Raw genomic sequence first — 24,826 nt, forward strand, 5'->3', positions numbered from 1 at the left:
ATGGTATTACTTGTGGTATTACTCATGGTATTACCTATGGTATTACTCGTGGTATTACCTATGGTATTACTTGTGGTATTACTCATGGTATTACTTATCGTATTACTCATGGTATTACTTATGGTATTACTCATGTATTACTTGTAGTATTACCTATGGTATTACTTGTGGTATTACTCATGGTATTACTTATGGTAATACTCGTGGTATTACTCATGGTATTACTTGTGGTATTACTTATGGTATTACTCATGTATTACCTATGGTACTACTTGTGGTATTACTCGTGGTATTACTCGTGGTATTACCTATGGTATTACTTATGGTATTACCTATGGTATTACCTATGGTATTACTCGTGGTATTACCTATGGTATTACCTATGGTATTACTTATGGTATTACTTATGGTATTACCTATGGTATTACCTATGGTATTACCTATGGTATTACTTATGGTATTACCTATGGTATTACTCATGGTATTACTTATGGTATTACTCATGGTATTACTTATGGTATTACTCATGTATTACTTATGGTATTACTCATGTATTACTCATGGTATTACTTGTGGTATTACTTATGGTATTACTCATGTATTACCTATGGTATTACTTGTGGTATTACTCGTGGTATTAATTGTAGTATTACCTATGGTATTACTTGTGGTATTACTCATGGTATTACTTATGGTAATACTCATGGTATTACTTGTGGTATTACTTCTGGTATTACTCATGTATTACTCATGGTATTACTCATGTATTACCTATGGTATTACTTGTGGTATTACTCATGGTATTACTTGTGGTATTACTCATGTATTACCTATGGTATTACTTATGGTATTACTCATGGTATTACTTGTGGTATTACCTATGGTATTACTTGTGGTATTACTCATGGTATTACTCATGTATTACCTATGGTATTACTTGTGGTATTACTCGTGGTATTACTTGTAGTATTACCTATGGTATTACTTGTGGTATTACTCATGGTATTACTTATGGTAATACTCGTGGTATTACTTATGATATTACTCATGGTATTACTTGTGGTATTACCTATGGTATTACTTGTGGTATTACTCATGTATTACTCATGGTATTACTCATGTATTACCTATGGTATTACTTATGATATTACTTGTGGTATTACTTGTGGTATTACCTATGGTATTACTTGTGGTATTACTCATGTATTACTCATGGTATTACTCATGTATTACCTATGGTATTACTTGTGGTATTACTCGTGGTATTACTTGTGGTATTACTCGTGGTATTACTCATGTATTACCTATGGTATTACTTATGATATTACTCGTATTACTTGTGGTATTACCTATGGTATTACTTGTGGTATTACTAATGTATTACTCATGGTATTACTTGTGGTATTACTCATATATTACCTATGGTATTACTCATGGTATTACTCATATATTACCTATGGTATTACTCATGGTATTAGTCATGTATTACTCATGATATTACTCATGTATTACCTATGGTATTACTTGTGTATTACTTGTGTTATTACTCCATGGTATTACTCATGGTATTACTTGTGTATTACTTATGGCATTACTCATGGTATTACTTATGGTATTACTTATTACTCATGGTATTACTTATTACTCATGGTATTACTTATGGTGTTACTTGTTACTCATGGTATTACTCATGTATTACCTATGGTATTACTTATGGTATTACTTGTGTTATTACTCCATGATATTACTCATGTATTACCTATGGTATTACTTGTGTATTACTTATGGTATTAATCATGGTATTACTCATGTATTACCTATGGTATAACTCATGGTATTAATTGTGGTATTACTCATGTATTACCTATGGTATTACTTGTGTATAACTTATGGTATTACTCATGGTATTACTCATGGTATAACTCATGGTATTACTTGTGGTATTACTCATGTATTACCTATGGTATTACTTGTGTATTACTTATGTTATTACTCATGATATTACTTGTGTATAACTTATGTTATTACTCATGGTATTACTTGTGTATTACTTATGGTATTTTTGTAGTTTAACTTTTTTGAAGAAATGTTACTTTCTTGATTCTTGTAGTTCTGAGTTTGGACTCATGGTTTTTACTTATTGTAAGTGTCTTTGGATAAAAGCGTCAGCTAAATGACATGTAATGTTCTATTAGATTTTGTATATATATATATAAATAAATATACTGAATTGTATGAATAACATGTCCTTAAATGTTAAATATTTAATTACAAAGTAGAAATGCGTGTTTGATACTGTTTTGCATTGAATCATTATGGGATGTTTGCTGAAATTGATTGGATGGCCCTTCAAAAATAAATTCCTCCTGCCGCCACTGGATATGAAGAGTTTACCGACTTCAAAGTGTTTGAGATGATTTTTGGGGCGGTTGCAAAAAAAATAGTCTGGAGGGTTGAAGACAAGCTGCCATAATCAATACCAAGTAAACCTAGAAAATAACAACACGACAAATTATACAAAAAAACTATCAGTTATCCTAACAAACAGAAATCTAAACCAAATAAACAAACAGCTAGAATAATTAAACAATACTACTTGTGAATAAAATAACAAAATACTAACATCAAACAAATAGCTCCTACAACAGGTATTACGAACAATATCACTTTAATCAATACAAATGTATTGTGATTAAATATCAGTTTGTTTTTAAGGACAAATCTTAATGTGAAACATATCCATTTAATAGGAGAACAATCTTTCTCTCTAAAATATAGAGTAGAAATGTAAAGTCATGCCCTTTGAAGTCACGTCTGTGCAGCCTCGGTTCCCCTTTAGAACCACGTATCAGGAACATCCCTCATGAAGAGTGTGTCGTCAGTAAATCTTCAGTTATGGAACACAATTGCAATTTTTACAGTGAAATAAAATCAAATAAGTCATGAATTTAAACCAGAGAGAAAATGTTGCTGAAGAGAAAGAAAGTTAAACACTTTACATTTTTTTGGATTAATATAAACATGACAATACATCACATATGAGTCAATATCATAGAAGCAAGCTTCATCTTAGCTGAATAAACTGTATCAGCCTGACAGTTAAGTGTTTAACCAGGTCTCATTTATTTCTGATGCTCTCACAAATACAATGGTGAGTTTTTAAATAGCAGAGACAAGAGAATCTTTTATAGCAAACTCAACGACTAACTAGTTTTTCCCATGTGGACTTTAAATGTCGTTTCATACTTTTCTGTGTTGTCAATTTTTCACTTGATGTTGGACAACTAAATGCTTTCTCCCCCCTTGTGGAGATTGTTGTGATAGTGTAGGTGTCCCTTTTGTGCAAACACTTTACCACAAACTGAACAACTAAATGGTTTCTCCCCTGTGTGGATGCGTAAATGTCGTTTCATATTTTGCTCTTGTGGGAATGCTTTACCACACACTGAACAACTAAATGGTTTCTCCCCTGAGTGAACAATTGCGTGTTGTTTCAGAGCTTGTGCTCGTAGAAATACTTTACCGCACACTGAACAACTAAATGGTTTCTCCCTCAAGTGGCCAGCTAAGTGTCGTTTCAGAGTTAGCTCTTTTGGGAAATGGCTATCACACATGAAACAACTGAATGGTTTACCCCCCGTGTGGATAGTCATGTGTATTTTCAGGTTTCCCTTTTGTGAAAATGTTTTACCGCAAACTGAACAACTAAATGGTTTCTCTCCTGTGTGGACAAACATGTGATAGTTCAGTCTTCCCTTTTGTGAAAATGTTTTACCACACACTGAACAACTAAATGGTTTCTCCCGTGTGTGGACAGTCATGTGTGTTTTCAGGTTTCCCTTTTTTGAAAATGTTTTACCACAAAGTGAACAACTGAATGGTTTCTCCCCCGAGTGGACGGCCATGTGTCTTTTCAGAGCACGATGTAGTTCAAATCTTTTGCCACAAACCGAGCATTGAAATGGTTTCTCTCCTATTTTGGATTCAGTGTGTTTCTCCAGACGTCCCTTGAGGTCAGAGATTGCAGCCCATTCAGACAACCTAATTGATGCATTTCCAGTATTACAGTCCACTTCACTTACGTCATTGTTTTGCAGATGATTTAAATCTGACTGAGGTTCCGGAGTCTCCTCCCAATATCTACTGCCATCAGTCTCACCAGCAGCTGGTTGTGAAGGACTCATTGGATCTGAGCTGGATCTCACTTCCTCTCCACCAGCTTCTGTTTTAAAATGCTCGGCTTCTCTGTTCTCAGTATGTGAGAACTGAGCTTCCTCCTCACTCTTTACAGGACTGAATGAGAACCTGATACCAGCCTCCTCCAGGCCTTGAAGCTGCTCTCCCTCCTGACTGGTCCAGAGTTCCTCCTGTTCCTCTTTAATGATTGGGGGGTCTGGGTCCTCCTGTTCCTCTTTAATGTGTGGGGGGTCTGGTTCCTCCTGGTCCTCTTTAATGTGGGGGGGCTCTGGGTCCTCCTGGTCCTCTTTAATGTGGGGGGGCTCTGGGTCCTCCTGGTCCTCTTTAATGTGGGGGGGCCCTGGGTCCTCCAGGTCCAGACTGAAGATCCAGTCCTGCTGCTCAGGGGGAACCTCTTCTTGAACCACCAACAGCTGCTGGAGGTCTGTGGAGAATAATAAAATACATTCATACATCTGAGAAACCTCAAACAATGAAATACAAGCCTATATAATGATGATCATGAAAGATGAAAACTGATTCTCTGTGTCGGTGAGTTAGACATCGTGTAAAAATATAAAATATCAACTGCACAAAAACGGTCACCAAATGAAGACTGGGGCTGCAATTGTAGCGTTGTGGCTGGTAGCGGATTAAAAAATATATTAATTAATATCGAAATATGTTACTTTAATTAATATTTAAATTATGAACCAAGATTATGCCATAAAACACCATTAGTAACAGAAACTACACTGAGATTACCAATTTTGGAAGATTAGGGAAAACTTCCAAATTTGTTAATAATCACTTAAATTAAATCTCAGGGTAAATAAAGAGTTCTTGTCATGAAGTACAGCGACCAATTATTTTAATAACTGGCTTGTTCATATTGGGCTTAGGAGCTTAAAACTCATTTGAACGTTTTATTGATCCACCTGATGGCGCCGATGGGCAGAAGGAAGGTAGAACTGAACCAAGTGGTCAAAACTGTGATTAAATCTGAAGAGACGCGGAAAGAAGGAACCAACAATCTGGAATTAACCCATTAAGAACATGATTGAGGCGAAAACACGTACGGTAATAATAATAAACATTTAAAGAATTTAAGAACAGTAGGTCCTCCAACGAAGTCAGTACTCGGCCCTAATAATAATAATAATAATAATAACAAATATACATTTTCATTACATACAATATGGTTAAAGTCATTCATGAACCAACTTCCTTTTTTTGACCTTCAAGGACTGGTTTGCGCTGCTGACACTATATATATATATATATATATATATATATATATATATATATATATATATATATATATATATATATGACACCCTATACAGGACTGTCTCAGAAAATTAGAATATTGTGATAAAGTTCTTTATTTTCTGTAATGCAATTAAAAAAACAAAAATGTCATGCATTCTGGATTCATTACAAATCAACTGAAATATTGCAAGCCTTTTATTCTTTTAATATTGCTGATTATAAGATAAGATAAAATAATCCTTTATTAGTCCCTCAGTGGGGAAATTACAGGATTACAGCAGCATTGCTCACAGTAATAAGTAAAACAAGTAGTATAACAGAATTAAGATAAGAGTAAAAAAACAAGAAGAATATTATATATATATAGACGGACTAGAAATAGAATGAAGTGTATAAAATAAATTTTAAAAAAAAATAAAAAATTTAAAAAGTACTTAAACGTATTAGTACTGGGCAACTGGGCTAAAGTGCTGTTCAGTGCGAAGTCCAAAGTGTTCAAGTGTTTGTGGCCTACTGGGAGCTCAGCTTGTTGTGCAGCCTGACAGCAGCGGGGAGAAAGGACCTGCGGTACCTCTCCCCCAGACACCGGGGATGAATCAGCCGGTGGCTGAAGGAGAAAGGACCTGCGGTACCTCTCCCCCAGACACCGGGGATGAATCAGCCGGTGGCTGAAGGAGAAAGGACCTGTGGTACCTCTCCCCCAGACACCGGGGATGAATCAGCCGGTGGCTGAAGGAGAAAGGACCTGTGGTACCTCTCCCCCAGACACCGGGGATGAATCAGCCGGTAGCTGAAGGAGAAAGGACCTGCGGTACCTCTCCCCCAGACACCGGGGATGAATCAGCCGGTGGCTGAAGGAGAAAGGACCTGCGGTACCTCTCCCCCAGACACCGGGGATGAATCAGCCGGTGGCTGAAGGAGAAAGGACCTGCGGTACCTCTCCCCCAGACACCGGGGATGAATCAGCCGGTGGCTGAAGGAGAAAGGACCTGCGGTACCTCTCCCCCAGACACCGGGGATGAATCAGCCGGTGGCTGAAGGAGAAAGGACCTGCGGTACCTCTCCCCCAGACACCGGGGATGAATCAGCCGGTGGCTGAAGGAGAAAGGACCTGCGGTACCTCTCCCCCAGACACCGGGGATGAATCAGCCGGTGGCTGAAGGAGAAAGGACCTGCGGTACCTCTCCCCCAGACACCGGGGATGAATCAGCCGGTGGCTGAAGGAGAAAGGACCTGCGGTACCTCTCCCCCAGACACCGGGGATGAATCAGCCGGTGGCTGAAGGAGCTGTGCAGCGCTGCCAGAGTACCCTGCATGGGGTGGGAGGTGTTGTCCATCAGGGACGATAGCTTGGCCATCATCCTCCTGTCTCCCACCACCTCCACAGTATCCAGAGGACACCCCAGCACGCTGCTGGCCTTCCCCACCAGTTTGTCCAGTCTCCTCCTGTCAGCTGCTGTGATGCCGCTGCACCAGAAGACCACTCCATAAAAGATGGCTGATGCCACCACCGAGTCGAAGAAGGTCTTCAGGAGTGCTCCCTGCACCCCAAAGGACCTCAGTCTCCTCAGCAGAAAGAGTCTGCTCTGTCCCTTCTTGTAGAGTGCATGAGCGTGGTCAGACCAGTCCAGTTTATTGTTCAAGTGAACACCCAGGTACTTATAAGACTTCACAATCTCAATGTCCAGTCCCTGGATGCTCACTGGTGTTGGAGGAGAGCGTTTACCCCGGCGGAAGTCCACCACCAGCTCCTTGGTCTTGCTGGAGTTGATCTGGAGGCGGTTCCGCTGGCACCATCCTAAGAAGTCCTGGTTCAGTTCCCTGTACTCCCTGTCATCATCGGCCGAGATGAGGCCGACGATCGCAGAGTCAGTCGGCAGAGAACTTTTGCAGGTGGCAGTTGGCAGAGTTGTGTTTGAAGTCCGATGTGTAGATGGAGAAGAGGAATGGAGCCAGAACGGTTCCCTGTGGAGCCCCTGTGCTGCAGTACACCCGATCTGACTCACACTCCCGTATCCGTACATACTGTGGACGGTTGGTGAGGTAGTCCAGGATCCATGCATTGAGGTGGTGTTCCACCCCGGTCTGCTTCAGCTTGTCCCTCAGGAGCAAAGGCTGAATGGTGTTGAAGGCACTGGAGAAGTAATGTAACATGACTCTCACAGTGCTTCCAGCCTTTTCCAGGTGAGAGAGGCATCTCTGCAGCAGGAAGATGACGGCGTCATCCACCCCGATGCCAGATTGGTAGGCGAACTGAAGTGGGTCCAGGGATGAGCTCACCAGGGGGCGGAGATGGACAAGGACCAGCCTCTCCAGGGTCTTCATCAGGTGGGATGTCAACGCCACCGGCCTATAGCTGTTGAGGTCCTTGGGCTGCGGGGTCTTTGGTACCGGTACCACGCAGGATGTCTTCCATAGCTGTGGTACTTTCCCCAGCCTCAAGCTCAAGTTGAAGATGTGCTCCGCTATCCCGCACAGTTGGTCTGCGCAGGATTTGAGGAGCCTTGAGCTGATGCCATCTGGACCCGTGGCCTTCCTCACCTTGATCCTCCTCAGTTCCTTTCTCACCTGGTGACGGGACACGCTGGGGGGTGTGGTGCTGTGTGGTGTTGGAGTGGGGGTGGGTTGCCGGTCGTAGAGTGCTGAGTATGAGTATGAGAGGTGTGAAGGGGGGCCGAGTGCTGTAGAAAGGGGGGAGGTGCAGGGGGGCAATAATCCGCAGGGGGTGCAAAAGATGGGGGCTGCAGCGGCCGCAGCAGGGAGGTCTGGGTGGGGGGAGGGGAGGATGGCTGGTCAAATCTGTTAAAAAATGAGTTCAGATCATTCACCCACTTATGGTCCCCCTCAGGCTGTTTGTTGAGCCCCTTGAACCCTCCCTGATCTCCACCCTCAGCTCCCTCTGCACAGTCCTCAGCGCCTCCTTGTTGCCAGATCTAAAGACCCTCTTCTTCTCCTTGAGGAGGGCCTTTATCTTTGGAGAGATCCAGGGTTTGCCATTTGAGAAGCACCGTACAGTCCTGGTGGGTACGGTGTTCTCAACACAGAAGTTGATGTAGTCTGTGATGCAGTCGGTGAGACCGTGAATGTCTTCCCCATGGGCATCACTGAATACCTCCCACACAGTTGTCTCAAAACAGTCCTTCAGAGCCTCCTCGGCTCCATCGGTCCATTGTCTAACTGTGCGGGTCACAGCTGGCTGCTTCTGTGCAAGAGTGGTGTACACAGGCAGGAGGTGCACCAGGTTGTGGTCAGATCGGCCCAGGGGAGGGAGAGGTGATGATAAGTATGCCTCCTTGGTGTTGGCATAGAGGAGATCCAGTGTCTTATTGTCTCTGGTGTGGCATGTGACGTACTGGGTGAATGTGGGCAGAGTGGAGGACGGAGGGCATGGTTAAAGTCCCCAGAGAGAAGGATGAGGGCATTGGGGTGTTGTGTCAGCAGCCTGCTCGTCGCTGAGTGGATGACGTCACAGGCCGCTTCAGCGGCAGCAGAGGCGGGGATGTACGCAGCCACCATGATAACATGTGAGAATTCCCTTGGCAAATAGTATGGCCTCATGCTAACAGCTAACAGCTCAATGTCCGTTGTGCAGGTCTGCTCTTTAACAGTGATGTGCCCAGAGTTACACCATCTATCATTAACAAACACTGCCAGTCCTCCTCCCTTCCTCTTACCGCTCTCCACTGTCCTGTCCGCCCGTATGATGCGGAACCCGTCCAGCGTAGCGTGCGTGTCCGGAATTAGCTCCGTTAGCCAAGTCTCCGTGAACACCATGAGGCTACACTGCCGGTATTCACTCTGATGGCGAGTTAGAGCCGCTAGCTCGTCCATCTTGTTGGAGAGAGACCTCACATTTCCCATGATGATGGAGGGTAGGACGTGTTTGTAACGCCTTCTCCTGGCGCGACGTTCCGCCCCCGCCCGGCATCCACGTTTCTTCCTCCTCAACTCACGGGGAACATCGGGTCTCTCCACGGGTAGTAGCACCGCCGCGTCCCGGAATGCCAACAGTTGGTCCCTTGAAAAAACAACAACTGGACCATGGCTGCATGCTGGGTCCCCAGACACGGAGGTGAAAAGTTCAATTAGCAGCAGATAGACCACGACAAGCTTGACGTGTCTAGCTGCCATAATGTACCGATTAGGAACGGTAACTAATATGACGGGGAAAAAGCGACAAGAAGTAACAAAATAACATAATGTAAGAAAAAAAAGCTAGGTAGTGAGCTGGAGCTACTGTAAAAGGCAGCCACACGAGCGGCGCCGATTGTTTTTAGGATTATGGCTTACAGCTTAAGAAAACTCAAATATCCTATCTCTAAATATTAGAATATCATGAAAAAGTATACTAGTAGGGTATTTAACTAATCACTTGAATCGTCTAATTTACTCGAAACACCTGCAAGGGTTTCCTGAGCCTTGAAAAACACTCAGCTTGGTTCAGTAAACAAAATCACAAGTATGGGGAAGACTGCTGATCTGACTGCTGTCCAGAGGACCATCATTGACACCCTCCATCAGGAGGGTAAGACACAAAAAGAAATTTCTCAAAGAGCAAGCTGTTCACAGAGTGCAGTGTCAAAGCACATCCACAAAAAGTCTGTTGGAAGGGGGAAATGTGGCAGGAAACGCTGCACAACCAAGAGAGATGACCGCAGCCTTAACAGCATTGTGAAGAAGAGTCGCTTCCAGAATTTGGGGGAGCTTCAAAGACAGTGGACTGAAGCTGGAGTCCAGGTATCAAAAGCCACTGTTCACAGACGTGTCCGGGAAATGGGCTACAATAGCCGTATTCCCACGGTCAAGCCACTTCTGAACTCAAGACAACGGAAGAAGCGTCTGACTTGGGCTATGGAAAAGAAGCACCGGACAGTTGCAGAGTGGTCCAAAGTCCTCTTTTCAGACGAAAGCAAGTGTTGTATTTCATTTGGAAGTCAAGGCGCCAGAGTCTGGAGAAAGGCTGGAGAGGAGCAAAATCCAAGTTGCTTGAAATCCAGTGTGAAGTTCCCACAGTCAGTGATGGTTTGGGGAGCCATGTCAGCTGCTGGTGTTGGTCCACTGTGTTTCATCAAGTCCAGAGTAAATGCAGCTGTGTACCAAGAGATTTTAGAGCACTACATGCTTCCGTCTGCTGAAAAGCTCTATGGAGATGAGGATTTCATTTTCCAGCATGATCTGGCACCTGCCCACAGTGCCAGAACCACCAGTAACTGGTGTACTGACCATGGCATTACTGTCCTCGATTGGCCTGCCAATTCCCCTGACCTGAACCCCATAGAGAATTTGTGGGGTATTGTGAAGAGGAAGCTGAAAGACACCAGACCCAACAATGCAAATGAGCTAAAGGCCGCTATTGAAGCATCCTGGGCATCCATAACACCTCAGCAATGCCACAGGCTGATTGCCTCCATGCCACGCCACATTGATGCAGTAATCCGTGCAAAAGGATTCCCAACCAAGTACTGAGTGCATTAATGGACATTTTCAAATGTTTGATTTTGTTTTGCTGTTATAAATCTTTTTTTTTTTTACTTGGTCTGAGGAAATATTCTAATATTTAGAGATAGGATATTTGAGTTTTCTTAAACTGTAAGCCATAATCCATCCATCCATCCATTATCACCCGCTTATCCGGGGTCGGGTCGCGGTGGCAGCAGGTTCAGCAGGCCGACCCAGGCTTCCCTCTCACCCGCAGCACTTTCCAGCTCATTCTGGGGGATCCCGAGGCGTTCCAAGGCCAGCCGGGAGATATAATCCCTCCAGCGTGTCCTCGGTCTTCCCCGGGGCCTCCTACCAGTTGGACGTGCCCGGAAAACCTCTAATGGGAGGCGTCCAGGAGGCATCCTAACTAGATGCCCGAACCACCTCAGCTGACTCCTTTCGACACGAAGGAGCAGCGACTCGACTCCAAGCTCCCCCCTGATGTCCGAGCTCCTTACCCTATCTCTAAGGCTGAGCCCGGCCACCCTACGGAGGAAGCTCATTTCGGCCGCTTGTATCCGAGATCTCGTTCTTTCGGTCACGACCCAGAGTTCGTGACCATAGGTGAGGGTTGGAACATAGACCGACCAGTAAATGGAGAGCTTTGCCTTCCGGCTCAGCTCCCTCTTCACTAAGACGGACCGGTACAGCGCCTGTTTTACTGCTGCAGCCGCACCGATCCGCCTATCGATCTCCCGCTCCACCTTACCCTCACTCGTGAACAAGACCCCGAGATACTTGAACTCCTTCGCTTGGGGTAGGCAGTTTGCCCCCACCTGGAGGGAGCAATCCGCCGGTTTCCGGCAGAGCACCATGGCCTCAGATTTGGAGGTGCTAACTCTCATCCCTGCCGCTTCGCACTCGGCTGCAAAACGCCCCAGTGAATGCTGGAGGTCACGGTCCGAGGAGGCAAACAGGACCACATCATCCGCAAACAGCAGAGAGGCGATCCCGAGACTCCCGAACCGGATCCTCTACGCCCCCTGGCTGCGCCTAGATATCCTGTCCATGAAGGTCACGAACAGGACCGGTGATAAAGGGCAGCCCTGGCGGAGGCCAACACCCACCGGGAACGTGTCTGACTTACTACCGAGGAGACGAACACAGCTCCTACTGCAGGCATACAGAGACCGGATGGCCCGTGCCAACGGGTCCGGCACCCCATACTCCCGCAGCACCCCCCACAAAAACCCCCGAGGGACCCGGTCGAAAGCCTTCTCCAGGTCTACAAAGCACATGTAAACTGGTTGGGCAAACTCCCAGGACCCCTCCAGTAATCTTGCGAGGGTAAAGAGCTGGTCCACTGTTCCACGACCGGGACGGAATCCGCACTGTTCGTCCTGAATCTGAGGTTCGACAAGCGGTCGGAGCCTCCTCTCCAGCACCCTGGCATAAGCTTTTCCCGGGAGGCTGAGCAGTGTGATACCACGATAGTTCGAGCACACTCTCCGGTCCCCCTTCTTGAAGATGGGAACCACCACCCCGGTCTGCCAGTCCATGGGCACTGTTCCCGACCCCCATGCGACACTGAAAAGGCGTGTCAACCAAGACAGCCCAACAATGTCCAGCGCTTTCAGCATCTCAGGGCGGATCTCATCCACCCCTGGCGCCTTGCCACCAAGGAGCTTTTTGACTACCTTAGCGACCTCTGCCAGGGATATGGGTGAATCCACCCCAAAGTCTTCCGGCGCTGCCCCCTCTCCGGGGGACATGTTGGCCGGGTTTAGGAGTTCCTCAAAGTGCTCTTTCCACCGCCCGACGATGTCCCCAGTCCGGGTCAGCAGTTCCCCCCCCCTGCTGAGAACAGCCTGGGGTAGACCCTGCTTTCCCTTCCTGAGCCGTTGGATGGTTTGCCAGAACTTCCTTGAGGCCAACCGAAAGTCCTTCTCCATGGCCTCCCCGAACTCCTCCCATGCCCGAGTTTTAGCCTCCGCGACCATCGTCGCTGCAGCCCTTTTGGCCCGCCGGTACCCGTCAGCTGCTTCAGGAGACCCCTGGGCCAGCCAGGCCCGAAAGGCCTCCTTCTTCAGTTTGACGGCTACCCTCACCCCCGGTGTCCACCACCGGGTTCTAGGGTTGCCGCCACGACAGGCACCGATGACCTTCCGGCCACAGCCCCGAGCAGCCGCGTCCACAATAGAGGCTTTGAACAAGGTCCACTCGGATTCCATGTCCCCAGCCTCCCTCGGGATTTGTGAGAAGTTCTTCCGGAGGTGGGAGTTGAAGACCTCCCGGACAGGATCCTCTGCCAGACGTTCCCAGTTCACCCTCACTACACGTTTGGGCTTGCCAGGTCTCTCTAGCCGAGTCCCCCGCCATCTGATCCAACTCACCACCAGGTGGTGATCAGTTGACAGCTCTGCTCCTCTCTTCACCCGAGTGTCCAAGACATACGGCCGCAGATCAGATGTAAGCCATAATCAGCAATATTAAAAGAATAAAAGGCTTGCAATATTTCGGAATGCATGACATTTTTGTTTTTTTAAATTGCATTACAGAAAATAAAGAACTTTATCACAATATTCTAATTTTCTGAGACAGTCCTGTGTATGTGTATATATATATATATATATATATGACACCCTAGGCTTACAGCTTCAGGGGGACCGACCGACACAAACACTTGAAGGAAACATGGTGCTTCAGAACAACCCCATAATGACGTCGTGGACTACTCATCATATTCTACACATTGGTACAATACAGCACGATGGTCGTTTAGTGAGGCTACTGTGATTGACAGGTCGCTGCCACGACCAGAGCCGTCTACGTCACTCCTCATTCCAAATATGGCATCGTCCGTTCATTGGAAGAAAAGAAAAAGAAAACATGGCGGCGGCCGTAATCCAAGATGGCGACGGCGAAATCGGTAAGCGAGTCCGTAAACCAACGGATGACGTCACCATAACTACGTTATATGATTGTGATGAACATATTTTAACACGCCGCACGTTCTCATCTACTTTCATGAACCAACCTGCTCTTTGATTCCAGACTTCCGGGTTGAACACAGCGTCCAGAAGTTTCCGTTGTCGCTCGTTCTCCTCTCTGGAACTACAAAGTTCCTCCTCGTACTCTGCTATGGTTCTTTCAAACAGCCCAAATATCTCTTGCGCAGCCGCAGTTAGTCGCTGGTTGACTAAACATCTCAGCATTTGGACTTTAGACATCTTCACACAACGACAGAAACGTTTCCTCCACACAAACTCCGTCACAAAGCCCGTTTGCTCTCCTTTAAACTGGGACTAGCGCTGTGTTGCTGACTTCCGTCCCCGTCGGTCTGTTAGCATGCTAAGCTAACTTGAATATCTTTGTAGGCTACCGGGAGATGAGTCCGAGGAACAACATCCAGAAACAAAGGTGAACCTCTAGAAGTCCATTCAGAGGTTTATCCAGACATACAGAGACTCTGCTGGATCAGGACTGAAGGAGCTAACTGACACTTTAGCAACGCAACAACGAGACGACAATGTTGCTGCTGACGGCGGCCGCCATGTTGCTAATAGTGATGGGTCATGCGCACAAGCATCGGCTCTGAGAGCCGGCTCTTTGTAGTGAATCAGAAGAGCCGGCTCCCAGTTTTTTGCCCATTCGCTGCTTATGTTTCACTTGCAGTGCGCTCACTGAGCACTGCTCAGTCCCAGCTCTGGTTACGACAGAGGTCTGTTATGATTGGCCAGCATGGCGACCAGCATGCGGCATTCACGTGAGAATTAAGGATGTGTAAACAGAGAGGGGGCGGGGCAGACACACCACTTGACTCCACTGCAAGTGAAGAGAGACAGAGCGGTGAGGACTGAGGAGCGTGTGTGCGTCTTGCATTGTCGTGTAGTTTAACTATGAGTGACACTAGAAAGAGAAGCAGCATCTGGCTGCAGTTTAAAGATATTGGGAACAACAAAGCAGAGTGCCTTCACTGCAAAACGAAGGTCACTATAAGAGCAGGTTCCACCATAAACCTGCATAGACATACCAGAACTGTCCATCCTACAGTGCAGTTAGAGGAGAGAGGGCAAGGACAATGAAATTTAGATTTTAGTCCCAATTTGCTACATAGGAAAGAAAACAAACAACAACATAAATATTACACATGGAGGGTGAAGGACTAATTAAGGAGTCTCAGAACCAGAGGGAAGAAGCTGTAATAACGAGGCATCACTGTGGATAAAGTCTGAACATTGGTGTTTCTGAAGTGAAGGTACTATTCCACATTCAGAGTGAACAGTGAAGGTTTCAATCAGAGCACTGAACACACAACCAGCTGTCATCACAACACATGTGGACACAATAATCACAGAAATTGCTCTTTAAAAATAGAAGTTTATTTATCTTAAAAATAATGATTGTGTTCAATAACGTTGTAAAAGAAAAAAAATGTATTGTACAATTACAAGGATAATATTTAAAAGCAACAAGCGATCACGTGATGAAGGGACAGAGAGCGGTGGATAGAGTCCTCCCAGTCACTGAAAGTAAACTTTACCAAGACCAGAACAGCTAAAGGGAGTTCTCTCCTGTGTGAGTTAACATGTGTCCCTTTAAATGTCCACTCCGTGTAAAATATTTATTACAGACTGAGCAGCTGAATGGTTTCTCTCCTGTGTGAGTTAACATGTGTCTCTTTAAATGTCCACTCCGTGTAAAATATTTTTTACAGACTGAGCAGCTGAATGGTTTCTCTCCTGTGTGAGTTAACATGTGTCCCTTTAAATTTCCCCTGTGAATAAAAGTCTTTTTACAGACTGAGCAACTGAAAGGTTTCTCTCCGGTGTGGATTCTCATGTGTTTCTTCAGACTAGCCCTTTCAGTAAAACCTTTCCCACACTCAGAGCAGCCGAAAGGTTTCTCTCCTGTGTGAATCATCATGTGTAACTTCAGACGTGATTTGCGCTTAAAGCTTTTATCACAAACTGAACAGTTGAAAGGTTTCTCTCTTGTGTGGAGTCTCATGTGTTCCTTCAAATCTCCGTTGAGATATATGTTCCCATATTCAGAGCAGCCTAATGGTTTCTCACCAGAACTACATTTTAAATCACTGACATTAACTTCCTCATTATTCAGAGAGTTTAAACCTGACTGAGGTTCTATGTGCTCCTCCTGGTCCTCTTTAATGTGTGGGTCCTCCTGGTCCTCCTGTTCCTCTTTAATGTGTGGGTCCTCCTGGTCCTCCTGTTCCTCCTGTTCCTCTTTAATGTGTGGGTCCTCCTGGTCCTCTTTAATATGTGGGGGGTCTGGGTCCTCCTGGTCCTCTTTAATATGTGGGGGATCTGGGTCCTCCTGGTCCTCTTTAATATGTGGGGGCTCTGGGTCCTCCTGGTCCTCTTTAATATGTGGGGGCTCTGGGTCCTCCTGGTCCTCTTTAATGTGGGGGGGCTCTGGGTCCTCCTGGTCTAGACTGAAGATCCAGTCCTGCTGCTCAGGGGGATCCTCTTCTTGAACCACCAACAGCTGCTGGAGGTCTGTGGAGAATAATGAAATACATTCATACATCTGAGAAAACTGTAATTTCATGTTAACTAATCCAGAGGTCTCACTACTTTCCTGTAGTCATGGCGACATGAAGCACTAAACTAAACTAAAAACTGTTGTGTGTTTTTGTTATTACAAAGAGTGGATGTTGTTTTAAAAAAAGTTTTTATAGTTTTTTTTTTCAAATTATTATTATTTATTGTTCATTTATTATTATATTTATTTATTTATAATATTGTAAAAAATAAAAAAAAATAAAAAAGCTTAAGTAGATAATAATAATAATAATAATATACTACTACTACTACTGACTCTACTACTACTACTACCACTACTACTGATTCTATTACCACTACTACTGATTCTATTACTACTACTACTGACTCTACTACTACTACTACTGACTCTACTACTACTACTACCACTACTACTGATTCTATTACTACTACTACTGACTCTACTACTACTACTACTGATTATATTACTACTACTACTAAAACTACTACTACCACTACTACCACTACTACCGACTCTACTACTACTACTGATTCTACTACTACTACTACTACTAAAACTACTACTACTACTAAAACTACTACTATTACTACTACTACTACTACTACTACTGATTCTACTACTAAAACTACTACTACTACTACTAAAACTACTACTACTACCGACTCTACTACTACTACTCTACTACTACCACTACTACTGATTCTACTACCACTACTACCGACTCTACTACTACTACTGATTCTACTACTACTACTACTACTAAAACTACTACTACTACAACTACTACTACTACCGACTCTACTACTACTACTACTGATTCTACTACTACAACTACCAACTCTACTACTAAAACTACTACTAAAACTACTACTATTACTACTAAAACTACTACTACCAACTCTACTACTACTACTACCGACTCTACTACTAAAACTACTACTATTACTACTAAAACTACTACTACCGACTCTACTACTACTACTGATTCTACTACTACTACTACCGACTCTACTACTACTACTGATTCTACTACTACTACTACTACTACTACTACTACCACTACCGACTCTACTACTAAAACTACCACTACTACCGACTCTACTATTACTACTGATTCTATTACTACTACTGATTCTACTACTACTACTGATTCTACTACTACTACTACTACTACTACTTCTATTACTACTACCGACTCTACTACTACTACTGATTCTTCTACTACTACTACTACTGATTCTTCTACTACTACTACTGATTCTTCTACTACTTCTACTATTGACTCTACTACTACTACTGATTCTATTACTACTACCGACTCTACTACTACTACCACTACTACTACTACTACCGACTCTACTACTACTACTGATTCTACTACTACTACCACTACTACTACTACTACCGACTCTACTACTACTACTGATTGTTCTACTACTACTGATTCTACCACTACTACTACTATTGACTCTACTACTACTACTACTTCTATTACTACTACCGACTCTACTACTACTACTGATTCTTCTACCACTACTACTACTACCGACTCTACTACTACTACTGATTGTTCTACTACTACTGATTGTTCTACTACTACTGATTGTACCACTACTACTACTACCGACTCTACTACTACTACTGATTCTTCTACTACTACTGATTGTTCTACTACTACTGATTCTACCACTACTACTACTATTGACTCTACTACTACTACTGATTCTACTACTACTACCGACTCTACTAATACTACTACCACTACTACTACTGATTCTTCTACTACTACTACTACCAACTCTACTCTGACTGATTTCCATGACTAGCCTCTTCGGGAGAAGATCCTGTTCCTCACTCTCTTTTACAAAGAGGTTCCTGTTTAATTATAGTGGTCAACAGTGTGGTCACTGCCACCACTGGTTAGCGTGAGCGCTAGATGCTCACGTGTGGCGACGGGGAATTGTTTGACACATATTGTTGGTGTAAAAGTATCTGGTTGACTTATGGTTGATTTATGACTTTTTATATTATTTGCTAACCACATGTTGGTGGAGGCACAGCTGGGATAACTGTATGTGGTGAACGATAGAATATACTGCAAGTAGGCGCTTGATCACAGATTGAGATGAGTGCTTTTGATTTGTGCATTTGTATTGAAATGTGTTTTTCCTGTTTGAAGGTTGTTCACCCCTCTGCTTCACGGAGCTTTGCTTCATTAGATGGGATGATTTAAATAGTTGGAGGCTAAACCTGAATAAAAGGAACACGTTGTTGTCATTTGAGTGAAATCCAGTTTAAATCTGTGGTAGATGGATCAATCCCTATCAAGAGGGGAAACGGCAACGGTCTAAAAATGGAAACATGACAACCATTATTATTACTGACTACTACTAATACTCAGTGGCGGCTGGCCAATAGAGGGTCATGGGGGTCTGGCCCCACCTTGAGCAACAAAAAAAGAATTATTGTTATTAATAATAATAATAATAATAATAATAAATACAAATTGCCAATATTTGTGTTTTGTAAATATGGAATGTACCCAGTAAAATTTGTAAAATAGAATATCTGCTTTTCCTGCACTTCCTGTCTGCATGTCAATTTGGCCCAAAAGAGGTGGGTCTAAGAAGCAGTTTAGCCTATTACTGATTAAAGAAATAAATGAGTGATAGACAATTTAGCCAATCGGCATCCTAAAATAGATTCAGCTTTGGGCCAACATGAGAACATGAGAACACCAGGACTCACATGAGAACACCAGGACACACATGAGAACACCAGGACACACATGAGAACACCAGGACTCACATGAGAACACCAGGACACACATGAGAACACCAGGACACACATGAGAACACCAGGACACACATGAGAACACCAGTACACACATGAGAACACCAGGACACACATGAGAACACCAGAACACACATGAGAACACCAGGACACACATGAGAACATCAGGACACACATGAGAACATCAGGACACACATGAGAACATCAGAACACACATGAGAACACCAGGACACACATGAGAACATCAGGACACACATGAGAACACCAGGACACACATGAGAACACCAGGACACACATGAGAACATCAGGACACACATGAGAACACCAGGACACACATGAGAACACCAGGACACACATGAGAACACCAGGACACACATGAGAACATGAGAACACACATGGGAACACCAGTACACACATGAGAACACCAGAACACACATGAGAACACCAGGACACACATGAGAACACCAGAACACACATGAGAACACCAGGACACACATGGGAACACCAGGACACACATGAGAACACACATGAGAACACCAGGACACACATGAGAACATCAGGACACACATGAGAACACCAGGACACACATGAGAACACCAGAACACACATGAGAACACCAGGACACACATGAGAACACCAGAACACACATGAGAACACCAGGACACACATGGGAACACCAGTACACACATGAGAACACCAGAACACACATGAGAACACCAGGACACACATGAGAACACACATGAGAACACCAGGACACACATGAGAACACCAGGACACACATGAGAACATCAGGACACACATGGGAACACCAGGACACACATGAGAACACACATGAGAACACCAGGACACACATGAGAACACCAGGACACACATGAGAACACCAGAACACACATGAGAACACCAGGACACACATGAGAACACACATGAGAACACCAGGACACACATGAGAACATCAGGACACACATGAGAACACCAGGACACACATGAGAACACCAGGACACACATGAGAACATCAGGACACACATGAGAACACCAGGACACACATGAGAACACCAGGACACACATGAGAACATCAGGACACACATGAGAACATCAGGACACACATGAGAACACCAGTACACACATGAGAACACCAGGACACACATGAGAACACCAGGACACACATGGGAACACCAGGACACACATGAGAACATCAGGACACACATGAGAACATCAGGACACACATGAGAACACCAGGACACACATGAGAACATCAGGACACACATGAGAACACCAGGACACACATGAGAACACCAGTACACACATGAGAACATCAGGACACACATGGGAACACCAGAACACACATGAGAACACCAGGACACACATGAGAACATCAGGACACACATGGGAACACCAGAACACACATGAGAACACCAGGACACACATGAGAACATCAGGACACACATGAGAACATCAGAACACACATGAGAACACCAGGACACACATGAGAACATCAGGACACACATGAGAACACCAGGACACACATGAGAACACCAGGACACACATGAGAACATCAGGACACACATGAGAACACCAGGACACACATGAGAACACCAGGACACACATGAGAACACCAGGACACACATGAGAACATGAGAACACACATGGGAACACCAGTACACACATGAGAACACCAGAACACACATGAGAACACCAGGACACACATGAGAACACCAGAACACACATGAGAACACCAGGACACACATGGGAACACCAGGACACACATGAGAACACACATGAGAACACCAGGACACACATGAGAACATCAGGACACACATGAGAACACCAGGACACACATGAGAACACCAGAACACACATGAGAACACCAGGACACACATGAGAACACCAGAACACACATGAGAACACCAGGACACACATGGGAACACCAGTACACACATGAGAACACCAGAACACACATGAGAACACCAGGACACACATGAGAACACACATGAGAACACCAGGACACACATGAGAACACCAGGACACACATGAGAACATCAGGACACACATGGGAACACCAGTACACACATGAGAACACCAGAACACACATGAGAACACCAGGACACACATGAGAACACACATGAGAACACCAGGACACACATGAGAACATCAGGACACACATGAGAACACCAGGACACACATGAGAACACCAGGACACACATGAGAACATCAGGACACACATGAGAACACCAGGACACACATGAGAACACCAGGACACACATGAGAACATCAGGACACACATGAGAACATCAGGACACACATGAGAACACCAGTACACACATGAGAACACCAGGACACACATGAGAACACCAGGACACACATGAGAACACCAGGACACACATGGGAACACCAGGACACACATGAGAACATCAGGACACACATGAGAACATCAGGACACACATGAGAACACCAGGACACACATGAGAACATCAGGACACACATGAGAACACCAGGACACACATGAGAACATCAGGACACACATGAGAACATCAGGACACACATGAGAACACCAGGACACACATGAGAACATCAGGACACACATGAGAACACCAGTACACACATGAGAACACCAGGACACACATGAGAACACCAGAACACACATGAGAACATCAGGACACACATGAGAACATCAGGACACACATGAGAACACCAGGACACACATGAGAACATCAGGACACACGAGAACACCAGGACACACATGAGAACACCAGAACACACATGAGAACACCAGGACACACATGAGAACACCAGGACTCACATGAGAACATGAGAACACCAGGACACACAAGAGAACACCAGGACACACATGAGAACACCAGGACACACATGAGAACACCAAAACACACATGAGAACACCAGGACACACATGAGAACATCAGGACACACATGAGAACACCAAAACACACATGAGAACATCAGGACACACATGAGAACATCAGGACACACATGAGAACACCAGAACACACATGAGAACATCAGGACACACATGAGAACACCAGGACACACATGAGAACACCAGGACACACATGAGAACACCAGGACACACATGAGAACACCAAAACACACATGAGAACACCAGGACACACATGAGAACATCAGGACATCCTCCAGATGACCTCCTAACGTCTATTCCTAACCACTTCTCCTTGACCGCTGAGGAAAACGTCACAGGGTCAAGGAAAGAAGTGAAGGAGAGTTCATGAGGAGCCAGAAAAAGACTTTATTAACAACCTGGTTCATAGTAATACTAGATATTATAATCTGGTAAGAATATGCAGACAATAGTTTATGAAACACCTTATTTACACGATCTGATTGTTTGTTCTCGTCACTTTAAATGTTGTGGGGCGGCGTTGTCTCCTTTCCTTTCCTAAAGGAAGGACCTGTGTTTCCTAAGCTAAAGGAGCTAAATAAGGAAGCATTGAAGCTCCTTTCCTTTAAAGGAAGGACCTGTGTTTCCTAAGCTAAAGGAGCTAAGGAAGGAAGCATTGAAGCTCCTTTCCTTTCCTAAAGGAAGGACCTGTGTTTCCTAAGCTAAAGGAGCTAAGGAAGGAAGCATTGAAGCTCCTTTCCTTTCCTAAAGGAAGGACCTGTGTTTCCTAAGCTAAAGGAGCTAAATAAGGAAGCATTGAAGCTCCTTTCCTTTGCATTTAGAGAATTCAAACAGCTCTTATCATGGCGGCCACTTAGATACTTCCGGGTCATTTCACTCAGAACCGTCCTAACCAAAAAGGACTACTCGACATCAGCCAAAGAGAACCAACCTGCTCTTTGATTCCGGACTTCCGGGTTGAACACAGCGTCCAGTCGTTTCCGGTGTCTCTCGTTCTCCTCTCTGGAACTACAAAGTTCCTCCTCGTACTCTGCTATGGTTCTTTCAAACAGCCCAAATATCTCTTGCGCAGCCGCAGTTAGTCGCTGGTTGACTAAACATCTCAGCATTTGGACTTTAGACATCTTCACACAACGACAGAAACGTTTCCTCCACACAAACTCCGTCACAAAGCCCGTTTGCTCTCCTTTAAACTGGGACTAGCGCTGTGTTGCTGACTTCCGTCCCCGTCGGTCTGTTAGCATGCTAAGCTAACTTGAATATCTTTGTAGGCTACCGGGAGATGAGTCCGAGGAACAACATCCAGAAACAAAGGTGAACCTCTAGAAGTCCATTCAGAGGTTTATCCAGACATACAGAGACTCTGCTGGATCAGGACTGAAGGAGCTAACTGACACTTTAGCAACGCAACAACGAGACGACAATGTTGCTGCTGACGGCGGCCGCCATGTTGCTAATGGAGGAACATCCGGGTCAGCTTCAAAATAAGAGCCTGAGATCTTCTATGTTGACTTCACTCAGTGGCTCTCAAACTGCGGGACGGGCCCCTCTAGTGGGTTGCGGTTACAGGTGGGGCGCTATGTTACGACAATAACGGGTTACGCTTGCGCATGCGCGACGGCCAAGATTCTTGGCGACTCGCCACGTCCTACAGGAGATTGACTTTGTTGCCCTTCAAAACAAAAGCTCGACATTGAACATGAATTAAGAGTGGTCGTATAAAGCCATATATCTGCACTCAATCTGTTTTGTTTTGCAAGGGTTGCATGTTATTGTTGTTTTGAAAAGATATGCAGTGCACAACTGAGTAAAACTCTTTGTTGCCAAATATTTGAACTTGTTTGAAACATTTTTACAGGTTGCGCTTTATTGTTATTATCTTGAAATAATATTCAGTGCAAAACAGGTTAATTGCTGCCACAATAAGATATTTTTTGCCAAATATTAGGTTTTTGCACAGACATAACTTTATTTGCATTGTTCTAACAAAATGATTGCACATTTTATTTATTTTTGTCTGATGGAGCAATCTTGTTTAGTTGAAAGTGATTACAATTTTCAATTCAAAATTCCAATATTAAACTAGATTCGTTATTACAAAGAGTCTTATTTTAATCTTATTTTATTTGTATTTTATTTTTGAAATTATTATTTACTGTTCATAATTTATTATTATTATATTGTTTTTAGTTAATTGTAATATTGTAAAAAATCAAATAAAAAAATTCAGTTAAGTAAATTATAATTTAGAATAATAATAATAATATACTACTACTACTACTACTACTACTACTGACTCTAAAATAAAAAAATATATTTTTATATTGTTTTCCTGATCATTTTTACACCGCTGATGAAATATTGAGTTTGACTTGTTTTATATATTTTACAATTTAAATGTACTGACAGTTATGGCTCACTTGAGCACAAATAACACTGCTGGTTTGTTTATGATGACGAGTCAGTATTGGACTCATCTCAGATGGGGATGAGTCCAATGAGGGTGGTGTCATCGATGGAGATGAGTCCAATGAGGGTGGTGTCATCGATGGGGATGAGTCCAATGAGGGTGGTGTCATCGATGGAGATGAGTCCAATGAGGGTGGTGTCATCGATGGAGATGAGTCCAATGAGGGTGGTGTCATCGATGGAGATGAGTCCAATGAGGGTGGTGTCATCGATGGAGATGAGTCCAATGAGGGTGGTGTCATCGATGGAGATGAGTCCAATGAGGGTGGTGTCATC

At 44.2% G+C, this 24,826-nt stretch overlaps 1 pseudogene; it reads right to left on the reverse strand.

Annotated features, from left to right (window-relative positions):
* Positions 1-2,651: 2,651 nt before the first annotated feature.
* On the reverse strand, positions 2,652-23,563 carry LOC117739239 (annotated as a pseudogene).
* Between the last annotated feature and the right edge of the window lie 1,263 nt (positions 23,564-24,826).

The sequence above is a fragment of the Cyclopterus lumpus genome, chromosome 11 (genome assembly GCF_009769545.1).
Source record: "Cyclopterus lumpus isolate fCycLum1 chromosome 11, fCycLum1.pri, whole genome shotgun sequence".
NCBI lineage: Eukaryota > Metazoa > Chordata > Actinopteri > Perciformes > Cyclopteridae > Cyclopterus > Cyclopterus lumpus.